This window comes from Crinia signifera, chromosome 1, assembly GCF_055691185.1.
Source record: "Crinia signifera chromosome 1, ASM5569118v1, whole genome shotgun sequence".
In the NCBI taxonomy this organism is placed as follows: domain Eukaryota; kingdom Metazoa; phylum Chordata; class Amphibia; order Anura; family Myobatrachidae; genus Crinia; species Crinia signifera.
Window position 1 is genome coordinate 97223848 of NC_139217.1, and position 18552 is coordinate 97242399.

The 18552-nt window shown below is 43.3% G+C and overlaps 1 protein-coding gene across 1 annotated transcript in view; it reads right to left on the minus strand.

Moving 5' to 3' along the window:
* The window catches only part of TENM3 (teneurin transmembrane protein 3), a 2716013-nt gene that overhangs the window by 1914087 nt on the left and 783374 nt on the right, over positions 1-18552 (minus strand). The gene's annotated exons all lie outside the window — the stretch shown is intronic.

An 18552-nucleotide genomic window follows, 5' to 3' on the forward strand; every position in this document is an offset into this window, starting at 1 on the left:
AATAAAAATAAAAGTAAAAATAAAAAATGGAGTAGGTTGTAAAAACAATTGTAAAAACAATTATATCAGCACATTTGCAAAGTAATCACTTTTAGGTGTTTACAGCCCCTTTTGGAGCAAGTAGAGTTTTTGTATGGGTTTATGAGAGTCGCACAGATGGAATGCCGGGGTTGGTCACTCGGAGGTAGCCGTTGGTAATAGATGGTTTTCGGGAGGTTAGTGGAAGCCCTGTCTGTCCCTAATCTTACCTCTCCTTTGGATGTTCAGGTATCAGCGTTTCTTCTCCATCCCCTTGTGCCGTCCGCACGCTGCTTTCCCGAAACCGGAAGTCGCGGTACGTGCTTCCGGTATAGTGGGTGTGCTGGTCTCACGCTTTCCTCTCCAACGCGTTTCAAGGCAGTAGCCTCTTTGTCAAGGATGAGGGCTGTCTGTTTGAGCCTTTGATTTTATAGCGTTGTAGCTATGAAAATTTTGGTACTTGTTTCCTATCTGGGCGCCCATCGCGGGCATCGCGGGTACATCGCATGTCATTATAATGACATGCGATGCGACCGACGCGATTACCGCGATTTTTACATAGGGACCAATGTTAAATGTCCCAATTGACCCGCGATGACCGCGATTTACCATAGGAAACAATGTTAAATGGATCAATTTCCCCAAATTATCATAGGGAACAATGGGAAATGGGGCAAAAACACCCCTGAACATAAAAATGTCCCCCCAAAAGTAGTTGACGCCACCCCGCCATCAACGTGAACCCGAAGCGTGGCGAGCGCAGCGAGCCCGCGAGGGGCGGCGGTACGCGTCCTCCGACCTTTTCATGCCCTACTATCCACTAGGGCGTGGAGTGAGAATAGAATAGTGTGGCGAGCGTAGCGAGCCACCGAGCCCGAAGCGTGGCGAGCGGAAGCGGATACCTTCACAGTTATACGCGTCCCCTCGCGGGCTTCCCAGGTGTCCATGGCGACGCGGACACCTGGGAAGCCCGCGAAGGGACGCGTTTACCTGTGAAGGTATCCGCTGCGCTCGCCACGCTTCGGGCTCGGTGGCTCGCTACGCTCGCCACACTATTCTATTCTCACTCCACGCCCTAGTGGATAGTAGGGCATGAAAAGGTCGGAGGACGCGTACCGCCGCCCCTCGCGGCCTCGCTGCGCTCGCCACGCTTCGGGTTCACGTTGATGGCGGGGTGGCGTCAACTACTTTTGGGGGGACATTTCATTGTTCAGGGGTGTTTTTGGCCCATTTACTATTGTTCCTATGCTGATTTGGGTAAATTGATCCATTTAACATTGTTTCCTATGGTAAATCGCGGTCATCGCAGGTAAATTGAGGCATTTAACATTGTTCTCTATGGGAAAATCGCGGGCATCGCGTCTGGCACATCGCACCCGATTTTTTATCGGCCGCGATGCCCGCGATGGCCCTGATTTTACCCCCGATGCCCGCGATTAAAATCGTGGGCGCCCAGATAGGAAACAAGTACCAAATTTTTTTTTCTTTTGTTCATTAAAAAAACTTTATTTGGAAAAAACGGAAGTTGGTCTCACTTTTGGCGGCATGCACATGGTGTGTATCCTTGACAAAGAGGCTACTGCCTTGAAACGCGTTGGAGAGGGAAGCGTGAGACCAGCACACCCGCTATACTGGAAGCACGTACCGCGACTTCCGGTTTCGGGAAAGCAGCGTGCGGACGGCACAAGGGGACGGAGAAGAAACGCCGATACCTGAACATCCAAAGGAGAGGTAAGATTAGGGACAGACAGGGCTTCCACTAACCTCCCGAAAACCATCTATTACCGACGGCTACCTCCGAGTGACCAACCCCGGCATTCCATCTGTGCGACTCTCATAAACCCATACAAAAACTCTACTTGCTCCAAAAGGGGCTGTAAACACCTAAAAGTGATTACTTTGCAAATGTGCTGATATAATTGTTTTTACAATTGTTTTTACAACCTACTCCATTTTTTATTTTTACTTTTATTTTTATTTTTTATTTTTATTTTATTATTATTATTTTTATTTTATTTTTCATGTTTTGCATGGCATGCACAGCACACACATAAATACAAGCGCTTGATAAAACCTAGCAATTTACAGCTATTTTTACTTGCAATATCATATCTATGCCAATGACACTCAAATCCTTTATGCCCCTGACCTTTCCCCTGCTCTTTTTACTTGTATCGCCAACTGTCTCTTTTGGGTGTCCCAGCGCTTTCTTAAACTGAGCATGTTTAAGATTGAGCTGATAAACTTTCCAACCTCCCACATAACTTCAGTTCCAACATTTTCATTATCTATTAATGGCACAATTATCTCCTCTAGTTACTAACCGCCCTGTCTTGCAGTAATACTTGACTCTTCCCTCACATTCAAACCACATATTCAGTACCTCTCAAAAACCTGCTGCTTTCTTTAAAAAAAATGTCCAGGATTCTGATTACCGGCGTTCCTGTGCATTTGTATAAACGGTTTGATGTTGAACCTCTGCACATGCACATATTTGCTTATGCACATGTGCAGGGATTCTATGTGGAGACTTGCATAGTCTCTGTGGTGCTCACAAGGGGGGTACGAAGGAGGCGGGCCTGGGGCATTTGCATACAAATGCCTTCCATTTCTTGGGCAAACCACCCAAAACACTGGGTGCACTCAGGAAAATGCCTGCCTGTGGTGGGTGGCCAACATCACAGGATGTCAGCTGCCTGGCAAGTTTTTGGAGCAGGACGCCACGAGTCTTAGTCAGCAGATACTGACTTAGATTTGCAAGCACTAGAGATGATTTCGGGCCTACACTAGCCTACGATTGATTGTATATGCAAATCATCCATTAGCAGTGTGGTGGGTATATTCATTGGGCGGCGGAGAGCAGACATTGGCACAGCCAGCAGGCAGGGTTTAAATGCTTGCTAAGCAGCTAACTACCACTGCTTAGCGAGCCAACCAGAGTCAGGCCCAAGGAGTGTTTACTTTTAATGTATAGGACACAGCTTTAAAGTTTTCTGTATTTAGCCCATTATTATTGCCATATAGATGACATTAGGTGAAGTGATGTCGTTTTTTTTTCTTTTTTTGGCGGGGGGGGGGGGATTTTCTGTTTATTTTTAAATGATTTATTGATTTTTCTATATTTGTAAATATTGGAAAAGAAAAGTATGTATATATGATGTATATATTTGTATTTAAATGTTGCAATTTTTTTAATAAACAAAACATTGACATTAATAATGTGACCTCGTCAGGGACTGCTGGAGAAATAAACACCACATACAGTATTAGTAAAAGCAGTCATGGTTATTTTATTGTTAAGATATAGTTAAACACTTCATACACTCGTTCGTTTATCAGCCAAATCCCGTACAGTGAAGGAGGGGATTTTATAAAAATCAAGGAAACATAAGGTAATGCAGAACTATTATTTCAACTACTGTACACCCTGAGTAGTCCCAACAACATCACAACTGGCCTCAAAAAACAACATGGATTCATATGGCGTATGTACTGTTATGCAAAAAAAGAATAAAAAAACAGGAATAAAATATAACAAGAAGAGACAAGGACAGTACACATTTATCTATAGTACCATCAGCAATATCAAGAGTTTCCTGAGAATACAGTACTCCAGTAAGTTCCCCATCAATGGGCCATCCAATGGGCACACTGCCTTGTCCTGTTACCCTTCCACATACAGTGCTACTTCCACTCCCCCCCCCCCCCCCTCCTCTTGCCTATGTCAGGTTCCTGTAAAACATGCAAATAAAAGAGTCACTGTAGCTTTTTTTAACTTAAGATCAAAGTGCAAAACATCTGTAATACCGAATAATGTCCAAGGACGCAAATTAGAAATTGTCACAAGCAGCACTTACACAGGCTTGGCAGTGAGGATATCTGTAATGTCAGAACTCTCAAGGGCTGCAATGTTTGACTCTCATGGTCTCTCTGCAGCTCTGCAATTCTTGATTGGTGGTGTTATTATTACATTTTATTTTAAGGTGCTAAAAATGGTTCAAAGCGCAGTACATATGGCACACATTAGAAACAATACAGGATACACATAATTTAACATTACAGTAACTGAGAAACTACAACAGAGCACAGGTGATAATTAGCAATTACAATGAGGATGTTGAGCAGTTTCATATGGTTTCTGCTTTTGGCAAAGAGTCACCATGATTATTTTACTTTATAAAATACTCACAATACAAATAAGGCTGCAGCCCATAATTCTGAATGTTTAGTAATCTTGTGATTCCCCAAACACAGTCTTAGGGTGAGATCTAATAGGATGAGAGATTCAGAAAGTGAGAGATTTGGGGAGAAATCTCCAGGTTTTTTAAAGCAGCAATCATTTACACTGCAAAATAAAACTGGTTTAGCAGTGTAAATGATTGCCGCTTTAAAAAAACTGGAAATTTCTTACCAAATCTCTCACTTTCTGAATCTCACTTTAACCGCCGCAGGGAGCCAGGAGACAGCGGCAGGCATGGAGATGGAAGCCTCTCTGCCTGCCCCAGAAATTGTGGGGGAGAAGGAGGGCTCCCAGGGACACAGGCAGCACAGTGCTGCCCTCCGGAGAGCTGGCAGGGGATGCAGTGGAGGGAGCCGCTGCGCTGGTCTGGCTTGTGCATATGTAATGAGCTGGACCAGTGTGCAGTGAATATCTAATGAGTGGCTCTCCACCCCCTGCTGGCAAATGTGTTACACAAAAACAACCCTTTATTTTAAAAGAACACATTCCAGTTCACCTTAAAAAGATGTAAAACGGTGAATCATGGCAAAAATCATGCTGAAAAGCAGTTCGCTATCCTTGAATTGAATACACTCTTAGCGAATAACAGTGAAAACCCCATTGAAATACACCAGCGACTTGCAGCGAGCATGAAACGGAGAACTGGCCGACCATTGAATAGGGTGAATCAGATTTTCAATTAAATAGATTCACCACAGGGAGTGAAAACAGCCCGATTTGCCGAAAAGAATGATGAATCGGGAGCATTGAATATTGCCCTTTGAGTGCCAACACCTCTGTGAGGGATGAGCAAAATGTCAGCTAAAAATGCCAGCGTTGCTCACGTTTGCTATATAAATTTAAATAAAGAATATTTGTGTAAAACAAGATTATATTTCCTATATAAGGTAAACATTACAGGTCATTATGATGAATAAAAATGTTTGCTTTGCAATCTTTGCACCAATTTTGACAAATTTTCTTGGCACTCAAAGGGTTAAGCAGATTACGCCCAAAAAAAGTTAATACGTGATATTAATAGGCTAAATAAATCAAAGAAAACATTTGTCCATTGCATTTCACAATGAGTGAGAGCAGTGCAAATAAAAATTAGGGGAAATAATAACAAAATAATATAAATGCTTCTACATTCTTTTGAGTTAGGGCTGATATTATTGATCATATTGTGTAATGGATCAATGAGTGTGTACAGTATATACTCCCATCTTTCTTTTCACTTACACTTATTAATTCTTTATGTATATTAAGTTTATTCTTGGGGTGAATATGCAGAAAAAAATCTTAGGTGGAAATTTACTAAGATAGGAGTTTTATTTCACATGGGATGTTGCTATTGGCAACCGATCATTATCTTATTTATTTAGGACCCTCTAGAACAGGCATGTCCAACGTTGGCCCTCCAGATGTTTTGAAACTACACATCCCAGCATGCTTTGCCACAGTTTTGCTATTAGAGAATGCTAAAACTATTGCAAAGCATGCTGGGATGTGTAGTTTCAAAACATCTGGAGGGCCAACGTTGGACATGCCTGCTCTAGAAGATAATAGATAGTATCTGATTGGTTGTCCATAGCAACATCCAATGTGGATTCGAACCCCTAACTTAGAAAATTTTCCCCTAAGACTTTTTCTTCATTTTCACCCCGAGAATAAGAATTTTACAATTGGTGACAGAAAGAAAGAAGTTTGGTAGACAAATCTGTCTATGGTTATGACCATAAAGATAACCATAATGACAATGTTTACAGAATCAGCCTTTATTTTTTGCATCGTGCATGTACTGCAATGGGTTTTCAATTTTGCTCTCAGAGGGGAAGTGGACACAGTTATTGACAGGGTGTGTTTGTGGGAGGTAAAGCGGAGGTGCGACAGAAACATAGGCATGTTGTGACCATTTATGATCGTACTGCAGCCAGTGGCTGCATCTTTGTAGATAGTGTCACTGGCCCCACACAGGGCTGGTGCAAGGTTTAGTGGCGCCCTAGGCAAAAGTTCAGTCTATTGCGCCCCCCCATATTTCACCCCTCCCAGACAGTAAGGTGAAAGGGGCATTTTATAAGTAACCCTGTATGGAATATAATCCACTAAGGGCAGATAAAAGAGAGAGAGAATGAGAGAGAGAAGGAGAGAGAGGGGGAGAGAGAGGGGGAGAGAGAGGGGGAGAGAGGTACAGAGAGAGAGAAAAAAAAGGTGAGGGAGAGAGAGAAAGGGGGATACTGGTGGGAGGAAGGAATAAGGGGATACGGGGGAGGGGAAGAAACAGAGGGAGATGATAGAGTAAGGAATAGGCGGATACTGGTTGGAAAGAGGAAGGAATAGGGGGAGATGGGGAAGAAAAAGGAGATGAGGAAGGAATTGGGGGAGATGAGATGGGAGGGAGGAGGAATGCGGCAGGACTCAGGTCAAATAAATGTATTTACAGGCAGCAGTTAGCCAACGTTTTGAAAAAAGTTTAATTTTTCATCATCAGGGTATAAAAATACACACAAACAACTCACCTTATAACTTATCCAGAACATGTGTACCCGCAACCCGTCCAGCACATGTGTACCCACAACCCATCCAGCACACGTGTACCCGCAACCCGTCCAGCACACCTGTACCCGCAACCCATCCAGCACACGTGTACCCGCAACCCATCCAGCACACGTGTACCCGCAACCCATCCAGCACACGTGTACCCGCAACCCATCCAGCACACGTGTACCCGCAACCGTCCAGCACAGCGACTACTGGAAGAAAGTGACGTTGCATACCTCAGGTGCCGCTGCCTGGCAACCAAAACAAACAAAGTGTACACAAAACAAAAAAAAAACACCCAAAAAAACAAAACAAAAGATAATAATAATAATAATAATAACGGAAGGTTAACGGTTATGGGTCTAGGAGGCAGAACGTATTGTCGGATGGCTATACTGTGCATTCCACCCCCATCCCCCACAATGTGCATGCCACCCCCATCCTGTACATCCTAACTCCCCACACTGTGCATACCACCCCCATCCCCCACACTGTGCATACCACCCCCATCCCAGACACTGTGCATACCACCCCCATCCCAGACACACTGTACATCCTTACTACCATCCCCCACACAGTGCATGCCACCCCCATCCCCCCACACAGTGCATGCCACCCCCATCCTAGACACACTGTACATCCTTACTACCATCCCCCACAGTGCATACCACCCCCATCCCTCACACAGAGCATACCATCCCCCACACTGTACATCCTAACTACCATCCCCCACACAGTGCATACCATCCCCATCCCCCACACAGTGCATACCACCCCCATCCCAGACACTGTACATCTTAACTACCATCCCCCACACAGTGCATACCAACCCATCCCCCACACAGTGCATACCATCCCCCACACTGTACATCCTAACTACCATCCCCCACACAATGCATACCATCCCCATCCCCCACACAGTGCATACCACCCCCATCCCAGACACTGTACATCTTAACTACCATCCCCCACACAGTGCATACCACCCCATCCCCCACACAGTGCATACCACCCCATCCCCACACAGTGCATACCACCCCCATCACACACTGTGCATTTCCCACACTTTACTACATCCTCCTAACTCCCCACTTCCACACTGCATTTTACCCTATTCCCAATCCCACACTGTGCTCGTGCTCCTGCTCTTCTCCCCCCTCCCCCCCAGCAAAGTTGCACTCACCTACAGGACAGCCGGAAAGATTCTTCTGTCTGGGTTTCACTCTCACCAGACCATGCTGCAGGAACTGTGTGTGCTGAGCTCTTCTGTCATTCATGCTGCCAGGCCAGTCTTCCTGACGCCGCTGGGGACTGGAGAGGCTGAGTACTTGTAAGGGGGAGGGGCTGACTGATCATTCTCAGCCAGTGAAGGCTGATATTGGTATATACTAGAGCCAAGAGTCATCAGCAGCAGGGAAGTGCAGCGTCGCTCACCTGCCCACAGGGGAGGCAAGATGGGGGTGCGTGGCTGCTGGCTGCTGCCTGACAGCAGAAGCAGTGAGAAGAGAAGGAAGCTCCGCAAAGGAGCACTAGCTTCCTCCTGCTGCTGCTGGCCAGGCCAGCTCACTACCGCCCTCCAGTGGCCGGCGCCGTCCTGAGAACCATAAAGTTACACAGAAGTCTGATAGTCTGATCTATGGCGCTACTGATACTTGTGTTTTTGTACACATACGGTGAAACTGGAAAACCAACAGTGGCTCTCTGAGTAACCGGCAGCTGCGACATTTACATATTTTTCCACAGTATCCGAATACACAGATACAGAAGCGTTAGCTTTTACAACTGTCTCTGAATCAGGAATTATGATTTGAATTCACAGCAGATAGAAGGGAGCTGTTATAGCTATAATTTTAGAACTAATAAATTCAGCAATATAAAAAAAACAGGTTTAAGGAGTTATGTTATTAAAAACTAAATTCTGTACACTGAATTTTCATTTTTGGCACCATTAGGATTTTTTTTTTTCACTTACCAAATCTCACACAATTTAAAAAATGATATACAGATCAAAACATGACACTTCTGTTCATCCTTCTCCACACATGAGCTGTCTATGGACAGATAACTGTGTTGTATGATTGTAATTTTGTATTTTGCTTTATTTTTTTAAATACTTTTTTAAGTGTGCCTTTATTCTTTTGTCAGTACTACAGTATGTTGCAAAAAAACCTTAACAGAATATTTTTATACAGATGAAGAACCTATTGAATGACAATAGTTGTTCAAGTCAACAACTCTATTGATAGCCTGTTATTCCTCTAACAGCCATTATAAAATGATTGTGCAACGCACCCATTATTTATAGAAAATAAACAAGAACTGTAAGTGATGGTTACTGAGCAGTAATCATTTTCTGTAGTTCAAGGAATAAATATATGTTTCAGTGATAGGAAGACATTCTCAATATACAATATAAAAAAGGTTAACAATAGGTACAGTGTAAACCGAAATTTTACTCACAAAGCATAATCTTTGTAAGACAATGTCATTTTTGTGAAATACAATACAAAACTGTGACTATAGCCCTCTGTGTAATGTATGTTGCAGTCTACTTTTACCATGGAAAGCTAACTTAATTGTTTCGAAACAAGAAGTCATTAGCATTGCTAAGGTTTTTTTTTGTCATTTGGAGTTTAAATGGATTTTAAATGACATGTTGTTTATGTGTAGTAACCTATGAAAACCATTTAAAAATACTGCAATTTCAATAATTTGAGCAAAAATAAAACTAATTGAAATAAAAGAAAAAGGTGTTTGGTTTTAGTGGGTTATATAGGGTCTTATTCTGGTCCACATGCCACTCTGTGAAATTTGCATCGTTGTGTGTGGATAAAAAGCCACCTGCTGCTCGAACAGCCACCCCTCCCTCGCTCAACACCAAATCATTAGATGGTCACCGACAATCAAATTAATTGGAAGCTGCACGTAAAACTAGGACACTCTTTGGTTTCTTAGCTTTGCGTGCTCCATGTATGGGAAGCGGGTGGGCAGCTGATAAACCCTGACATCAGCTGTCTGCCCCCAGCACCTGCATTACAGGCTAAAATCCATGGGAATGCCCAGCGTTTTTACGAAAACACAGATGAAATGTTGGGCATTTCCATAAGCACAGCCCATCACCACACCCGCTTGCCCGCACTGATAGGTGCGAATGGGATGGCAAACTAGCAGTTCCCCATGCCCTCTGGCACCCAGTGTATGCACATGCGTAAAGAAAACATCACTCCCAGTGTGAACGCGCTGGGGAGAATATGAATCAGAATAGGGCCCTTAGTGTGAACTGCTTCAGAATTATTTACATTACATGTATTAATATAATAATATACTATTCTGTGAATATATATATATATATATATATATATATTTGTAGTACGGTCCGGCACTCCCTCTTGGTAGGCAACTGCCCCGGTGCCTGTCTCAGCAATCAATGTAGTAGAAGACTACTATATATATATATATATATATATATATATATATATATATATATATATATATATATATATATATATATATATATATTATATAAATATAGGAAAAACACTTACCCAACCTTGCAGAGGGAAAGGAGACAGACCAGCACTCAATAAAATTATGAAAAAAAATATGTGTATTGAAGTTGTATCACAACATAGTAATAACAATAGGTATTACAACATCACAGCTGACCCGACAGCTGTTTCAAACCGGATCCTGTCCAGTTCTCATCAGGGGTGCTGACAGTTTGCATTACAGCTATATTTATAGTACAAATAAAGGCGCCAAGTACGCCCCTTGCAAAGCAATCCGGCGCTGTCACTCAGCACCATGGGATGTGCTGTAGTGTCCGGTTGCTAGGAGACCGCTGGGAGGCGGCTAGCTGTACATCGCGTCACTCGGGAATCCCAGTGACGGCTGGTCGCAACTGTCAGTGCGGCTAGATGTTGAACATGGGCTGATGATAGCGCCTGCACTGCTGTTGCATCAAAGGAGAAGGGGAAATGTGGTGAGACGGAGCTACGTCAATGGGATCACGGGGGTGAGGACTGACTAATGTACAGGGCTGGATAGGGACAGACCGGTATGTAAGTCAATGTCTGATGTTCAAGCGTGGACAATAGAGGTCCATCAAGCATAAGTGGAGCATGTCTGGTAATAGAGTATGTCGCCGGTGGAGTGACATATAGTGTCACTGCGCAGGACTCTGGGTGGCCAGATACACGGCATGTATGTCTGTAGGATGATTGCAGGGAATGTCAAACAGGTGGTGCTGACACACATTAAACATAGTTTAATGTGAGAGCACACATTAAACATAGTTTCTGCATATTGGCACCCTGACACACGGCGGTGTCGTCTTTGAACGGTGTCGACAGAAGTCATCATAAATAAATAGTTTCTAAGGAGTGCAAACATTATCACAGGTGGAGATGCATGGATGGCACACAGAGGTGCCAATACACACAGCACATCAAATATTAGACATAGATAACACAAAGTCCAGCTCCTGTGCCCATGGCGGGGCCAATGTATGGTGTCTGATATGCTTTTAAAAGAATGGGGTCACACGCCACATTAGTGGTTACAAAGCTTTTCTTAATGGATGATCTATGCTGTTCCAGTCTCTCTTTAATCATCCTGGTCGTCTTGCCGACATAGATCAAGTTGCAGGGGCATAAGAGTGCATATACAACGTATCTGCTATTGCAGTCCAGTCTGTGATGTAGCTTGTATTTCTGTCCATTGGCTGGGTTTGTGAAGTCATTCCCAGTAGCTAGAAAGTTACAGTTAGTGCATCCTGAACATTTGTAAACTCCATGCTTGCGAGATAGCCAGGTCGTGGTACTTTGGATATTGGAAGAAACATCTGCTACCACCAAAAGGTCTTTAAGGTTAGTTCCCCTCCGGTAGGTGAACCTAGGAGGGATTTTCAAAACAGGTTCCAGAACTGGGTCACTTGCAATTAAGTGCCAATGCTCCAGGATTTTTTTCTTTATGTGGCTGGAAACAACCGTATAGGTACTGCAGAAATTTAATCTGATGTCTGCCTCATTGGGAATCTTGGTTTTGTGCAATCTTGGAATGGTATTGAGGTGATTGACAAAAAGAAGTAGGTTTTCTACACCCCCGGTACACAGTAGGAACAAGTCATCTACAGTAGGAGCAAGTTTCATCTTTGCTCCTTTGGGCGTGGCTAGCCATGGCTAGCCATGGCTATTCTATTGTTCTCAGCTGCAATACAATACGTATTGCAGCTGAGCACAATAGAATAGCCATGGCCAACGGAGCAAAGATGAAACTTGCTCCTACTGTATGTACATATAATTTGATGAATTTGTTGTAGATTGGGTTCCCACTGATATGTTGTTTCTCATAGGCCATCATAAATAGGTTTGCATAGGCTGGGGCCATGTTGGACCCCATTGCCGTGCCCTGGCATTGTAGATAGACCCTGTTAAGGAAGAGGAAATAATTTTTGTTCAAGATTATTTCCATTAGCAGGGTAAGGTAGTCAATTGGTGGTCCAGTGTAGGTGCTACTGCTTGTAATGATTTCACGGCAAGCCGCTATCCCCAATTTATGGGGGATATTGGTATACAAGCTTGATATTTCCAAAATCACCAGAATGGTATCAGGTGGAATGTCGGTGATTCTGTTTAGTTTACGTAAAAAGTCAGAAGTATCTTCAATAAAGCATTCTGTGCATTTGACAACTGGTTGTAGAAAAAAATCTACCAGTTGCGAGATAGGCTGGCATAACGATCCCCTTGCTGAGATTATTGGTCGTCCGGGAGGTGACACAAGGGATTTATGGACTTTTGGCAGGGTATAGATAATGGGGTTATTGGGTTTGTCTGGGTCAAGAAGTTTGCAGTTTCACTGTTGATGTAATTGTTGGCGACTCCAAGGTTGATGATATTGTCGATCTCTTTCTTATACTGCCACATGGGGTCACGATCAAGCTGAAGGTAGCATGTCTGGTCGGATAGTTGATTCAGTGCCTCTTTCACATAGTAAGAATAGTCCAATAGCACAATGCCACCCCCTTTATCAGCCGCCCTGATAATGAGGTCTTTATCATTCTTCAGTGTTTTAATCGAATTTCTTTCCTCCAGGCTGATATTGTGATATGACACTTTGTGCTTACCCACAGTGGGGCAAGTGTCCCTTTTTAATACCCTGAGGAAGGTATTGACTGAAGCGTTTAGTGAGGGAGGGTCAAATTTGCTAGGGTTCTTAAGAGTGCAGGTCCTTGTCTCTGTTGGGTTTTGAGATTGGGTTGCAGGATTTATTTGAAAAAAATCTTTCAATCTAAGCTGCCTGCCGAACTTGTACATATCGACATGCCAGTCAAAGCTATCCTGGGACACCGTCGGAACAAATGATAAGCCTTTGTTTAGCAGTGAGATCTCAGTCTCGGTCAGTTGGTGTTTGGACAGGTTATATATTACTGAGCCTGTTGGTTCCTGCTGCCTTTTCTTTTGTCTTTTTCGCCCACCCCTGGGGGTGGGTAGAGGAGGTTTTTTGGGGGCCTTCTCTGTCTGTCCGACCGGGCCAGATATTGCATTTCCTGAATTGATGTAGATTGGGCATCAGAGTCACTCGCCGACGTGTGGCTCTCAATATCGGTAAAGTGCATATTGGGCCGTCTGGTGCCTCCCCTGCGGGGTTGGGGGCGATATCTGCGGTTTTCACTTCTGGAGAACCAGGTGTAGACCCTATTCTCCTCGTAGTCAAGCTTGACTTGCTTATATTTGTTTTTTTAAATTTTAATAGGTTTTCTCTGTATTCTCTGTATTTTTCTAATTCTTTCTCAAGCTTGCCCAGTAGTTCACTCTCTGGAACCTGTAGAGCTTTATATGGTTCAGTCAGCTTCAAATCTGCAATCTCCCCTTTGATGGTTGTTAAATCTAATCCAGTCTGCTCAATGACCAGGAGCATTAGGTCATGTGAGCATCTATTGAGGATGTTGCACCATTTCAAACAAAACTCGTCATTGTGCCTCCCCAAGGTTGGTTGATTATGAAGTCTGAAGCCTCTCGGAATCAGCTGTTCCTTGTAATATTGCGAAAGGGTTATCTCTCGCCTGCACCAAGACTTTTGCCGTGTTCACCTGAGTGCCGTTTTGAAGACCTCTTGTTTTATATATATATATATATATATATATATATATATATATATATATATATATATAAATATATTTTTATATATATATATATATATATATATATATATATAACTACAGAATATAAATATATTCAATATTGTTTATAGAATGAATTAAAGATCCATGTGATTAACCCACATTATACAATGTTGCTCAATAGTAAAAACAAGAATTTCTTAAACTATTCCAAGCAAAATAATTATAGCTCTACCCACTCTACCTCCATGGCATTTATTTTATCTTAATACTTAATTGTACAATGATGTATGATAATATTGTCTGCATGCTCTATATATTTATCTGAGGAACATATTTTTTTTTATTATTTGGGTACTTGTGTATTATCACGGCGCCCCTGATATGTGATCGTGCAATTTTTCATTGCATCGCATAGACCATGCCATACACCCGATGCACTCTGATGCGATGCGATTTTATCCCTCTATGCGATGAAAAATTGTATAAGCACCCTAATGGGTGCTTACAATGTTAAATGCACCCCCACGCCACCCCCCCGTATAAACGTGAACCCGAAGCGTGGCGAGCGCAGTGAGCCCGCGAGGGGCGGCTGTACATGTCCTACGACCTTTTCATACCCCCACTATCCACGTCGGCGATGAGTTGATTTGATAAAGTGTGGCGAGCGCAGCGAGCCACTGAGCCCGAAGTGTGGCGAGCGCAGCGAGCCCTATGAGGGGACGCGTATACCTGTGAAGTTATGCACGTGCGCTCGCCACGCTTCAGACTCGGTGGCTCGCTGCGATCGCCACACTTTATAAAATCAAATCCACGCCGACGTGGATAGTGGGGGTATGAAAAGGTCGTAGGACGCATACCGCCGCCCCTCGCGGGCACGCTGCGCTCGCCACGCTTCGGGTTTACGTTTATAGTGGGGGGTGGCATGGGAGTGCATTTAACATTGTAAGCACCCATTAGGGTGCTTATACAAGTTATAATCACATCCCATCGCATTGTATGGCATTGTATGCCATATACAATGCCATACAATTTTTAAATTGTATGACATTGTAGAACATCGCGCGATATCGCATCGCATACCATCGCATGCCTTAAGGTATGCGATGCGATGGGCGCCGTGATGCTACACAAGTACCATTATTTGTTTTGTTATTGTTTTTTTATTTGTTCTCTCCATTTATATAGAACTAGTTATCAATAGTTTTTGTTTCTCATATCTGGTGCTATATTTTCAAATTAAAAGTGATTAAGCCAGAAATGATCACCGTGCTATAATAAGACAGATCAATTTTTTTTTCAATGTTTTTAAAAGAAATTGGTCCATTTAAAAAAAAGAGATCCCGTGATTGGTTATATGATACCTGAGAAGCCCATATTTATTTATAAGTAAGCCCCTTCTCTCTAAAATAGTCTAGCGAAAACTAGTATAGAATGGAAAAAATTTACGACTTCAAAGATGCAGAAGGTGTCTAACTGTATGTGCTGCACCGTAAAGGGGAAAGGAAAAGAATGGATTTTGCAGTGAAGGGAAAGTTTTACACAGATTAATGAGTTTATGACCTGTGATTTTAAAAATATAATTTATGCCTCTGAGTGTAAATGTGTTCTGCTCCATATTTACTGTAGGCAAGCCAAACAAAAACATTTAAGTACTCCAGGCAGAACACTTTTAGAACATCCGTAAAGGATTTGACACCCATACGGTGTAATCACATTTAAAGGTGTGCATAACTATAAAAAGTCTGGTACTATATTACATTTTTTGAGGATCCAGTAATTTATACCATCATGGAGAATATGAGTTATGGAAAATACACAGAATGAAATGAAGTTGATTTACTGTAGAAGTTAAAAATCTTGCCCCTAGTAGTCTCAATGGGAACTTTGAGCTTAAGTGCATTTATACATAATTCCATTTTCATACTCCTTTTAGTTACAGTAGTTATAATATGTTTATTTTTGCATATTTTTTGCATATGTAACTTCTTTTGTTTCTTTTCACTCTATAGAATTAATTAAAACCTTTATCTATGCCCGTTTCCAAGCTGATATTTTAGACTTTTAATGTGTTAGACTTGCTTGGGAAAGTCTAATTGATATTATAAATTATACATGCAATGTCAATGCATGTATAAGTGTAGTAATGTACAGTATAGTGCAATTATACAGTAATTAACATATATAGATACAACTAATAGATCTTTCTTCTTTTCCCATTCCAGGTTCTTCAAGAACAGTCTACAGAAATAATATTAATGAGGTCAGTGCACTTAAGTTTAATAGCATGAAACAATATTGAAAGGATTAAATTTTTCGGTACTTGTTTCCTAGCACGGCCACAACGATCATGATCGCGGTCATCGGGTGTAAAATCGGGGGCGATGGGCCAGACGCGATGCCCGCGATTTCCCCATAGAGAACAATGTTAAATGTCTCAATTTACCCGCGATGACCCCGATTTCCCATAGGAAACAATGTGAAATGGCTCAATGTACCCAAATTATCATAGGGAACAATGGTAAATGGGCCAAAAACACCCCTGAACATTGAAATGTCCCCCCAAAAGTAGTATATGCCACCCCGCGATCAACGTGAACCCGAAGCGTGGCGAGTGCAGCGAGCCCGCGAGGGGGGGCGGTACGCGTCCTCCGACCTTTTCATACCCCCACTATCCACGTCGGCGTGGAGTTGAGAATAGAATAGTGTGGCGAGCGCAGCGAGCCACCGAGCCCGAAGCGTGGCGAGCGCAGCGAGCCCCACGAGGGGACGCGGATACCTGTGAAGCCCGCGAAGGGACGCGTTTACCTGTGAAGGTATCCGCGTCCGCTCGCCACGCTTCGGGCTCGGTGGCTCGCTGCGCTCGCCACACTATTCTATTCTCAACTCCACGCCGACGTGGATAGTGGGGGTATGAAAGGTCGGAGGACGCGTACCGCCGCCCCTCGCGGGCTCGCTGCGCTCGCCACGCTTCGGGTTCACGTTGATTGCGGGGTAGCGTAAACTACTTTTGGGGGGACATTTCACTGGTCAGGTTTTTTTTGGGGGGTTTCTGGCCCATTTACCATTGTTCTCTATGATGATTTGGGTAAATTGACCCATTTAACATTGTTTCCTATGGGAAATCGCGGTCATCGCGGGTAAAGTTACCCATTTAACATTGTTCCCTATGGGGAAATCGCGGCCATCGCGTGTGGACCATTTAAGCATTTTTAGCCGCACACGATGCGACCGACGCGATTTTCACTGTTTTCAATGCATTTCAATGGCAAAATCGGGGGCATCGCGTCGGTCGCGTCGCAGGCCACTAAAAATTACACCCGATGGCCGCGATTGTGGCCATGCTAGGAAACAAGTACCCATTTTTCTTTTAATACAATTAAGCTCAAATAAAAAAAAAAAGTCTATACTGTTTTTTTAACTACATGCAATACAAAAACCCACAGAGTAAAGAAATCATATCAGTATAACTGGGTATGACTAGTCGTCCAAAACTGACTACAGAATGATGGGACACACCAAGGTGGGGATCTTTAATTAAGAATATTAAATATACTGTAATTATCTCTATTACTTCCTGAGGTACAAATAACTCCAATATTGCAAACTAGTCACTGGAAAGTATATTACTGTTGTCTCTCCACCTGGCTGGTACTGTATTAGGGATAAAGTTTCTATACTATCAAGTCTTTTCGGTACTTGTTTAGTTTCACGGCACCCGATATATCGGATGCAATATCGGCCGATATATCGATGCGATCCGATGCAATTTTTTACCTGTTCATAAACCCACTATCCACTACGCATGGAGTTGATTTTTTATAGTGTGGTGAGCGCAGCGAGCCATTAAGCCCGAAGAGTGGCGAGCGGAGGCGGATTACTGCGCTCCCCACACTATTTAATATCTACTCCATGCGTAGTGGAGAGTGGGGTTATGAACAGGTAAAAAATTGCATCGGATTGCATCGATATATCACATCCGAGATATTGGGCGCCGTGAAACTAAACAAGTATCGTCTTTTCTTATACAGTAACTACAGGACATTTGGGTACTGGTCCGCCTCAGTGGACTGTACTATGGAATAATTGTTTCTGATTTTTGGGCTGAATGTAATTTTACTGTAATCTTCTCCTGATAGTCTCCTATGTAAGAGAAACAACTTATGCAATAGTGTTAGCTGAGTTAATGAGTTACAGTCAGGGCAGCCGAGAGGGGGGGGAGCAGGTACTAATTACCCGGGCCCAGGCTTGCTGGAAGGGCCCCACAGGGGCCTTGGTCCGACCCCTCCCTTCCCCCTCTGTCCCTCCCGGGTAGCAACAGCAGCACACTCTTCTACAGCATGACAGCAGGCTCAGCATGAGTGTCTCACTGACAGCGTGAGAGATCATGCTGAGCCTGTTGTCAGCACAGCACATGCTGTAGGTGTGTGCTGCTGCTGAGGTTACAGTTTTTAGAGTTTTCTTTCACCTTCCTCTAAACATTTTTTGGGGCATGGCCTAAGTGCAGGAGGTGCCCCTCCACATAGGCCACACCCCCAAAATTTTACTGGGGCCCGGCATTCCTCTCGGCTACACTGGGTACAGTATCTTTATTAACATTTCATGTCTCCCTGCAGATGGCAGCTATAACATATGTATCTCTCTCTCACTCTCT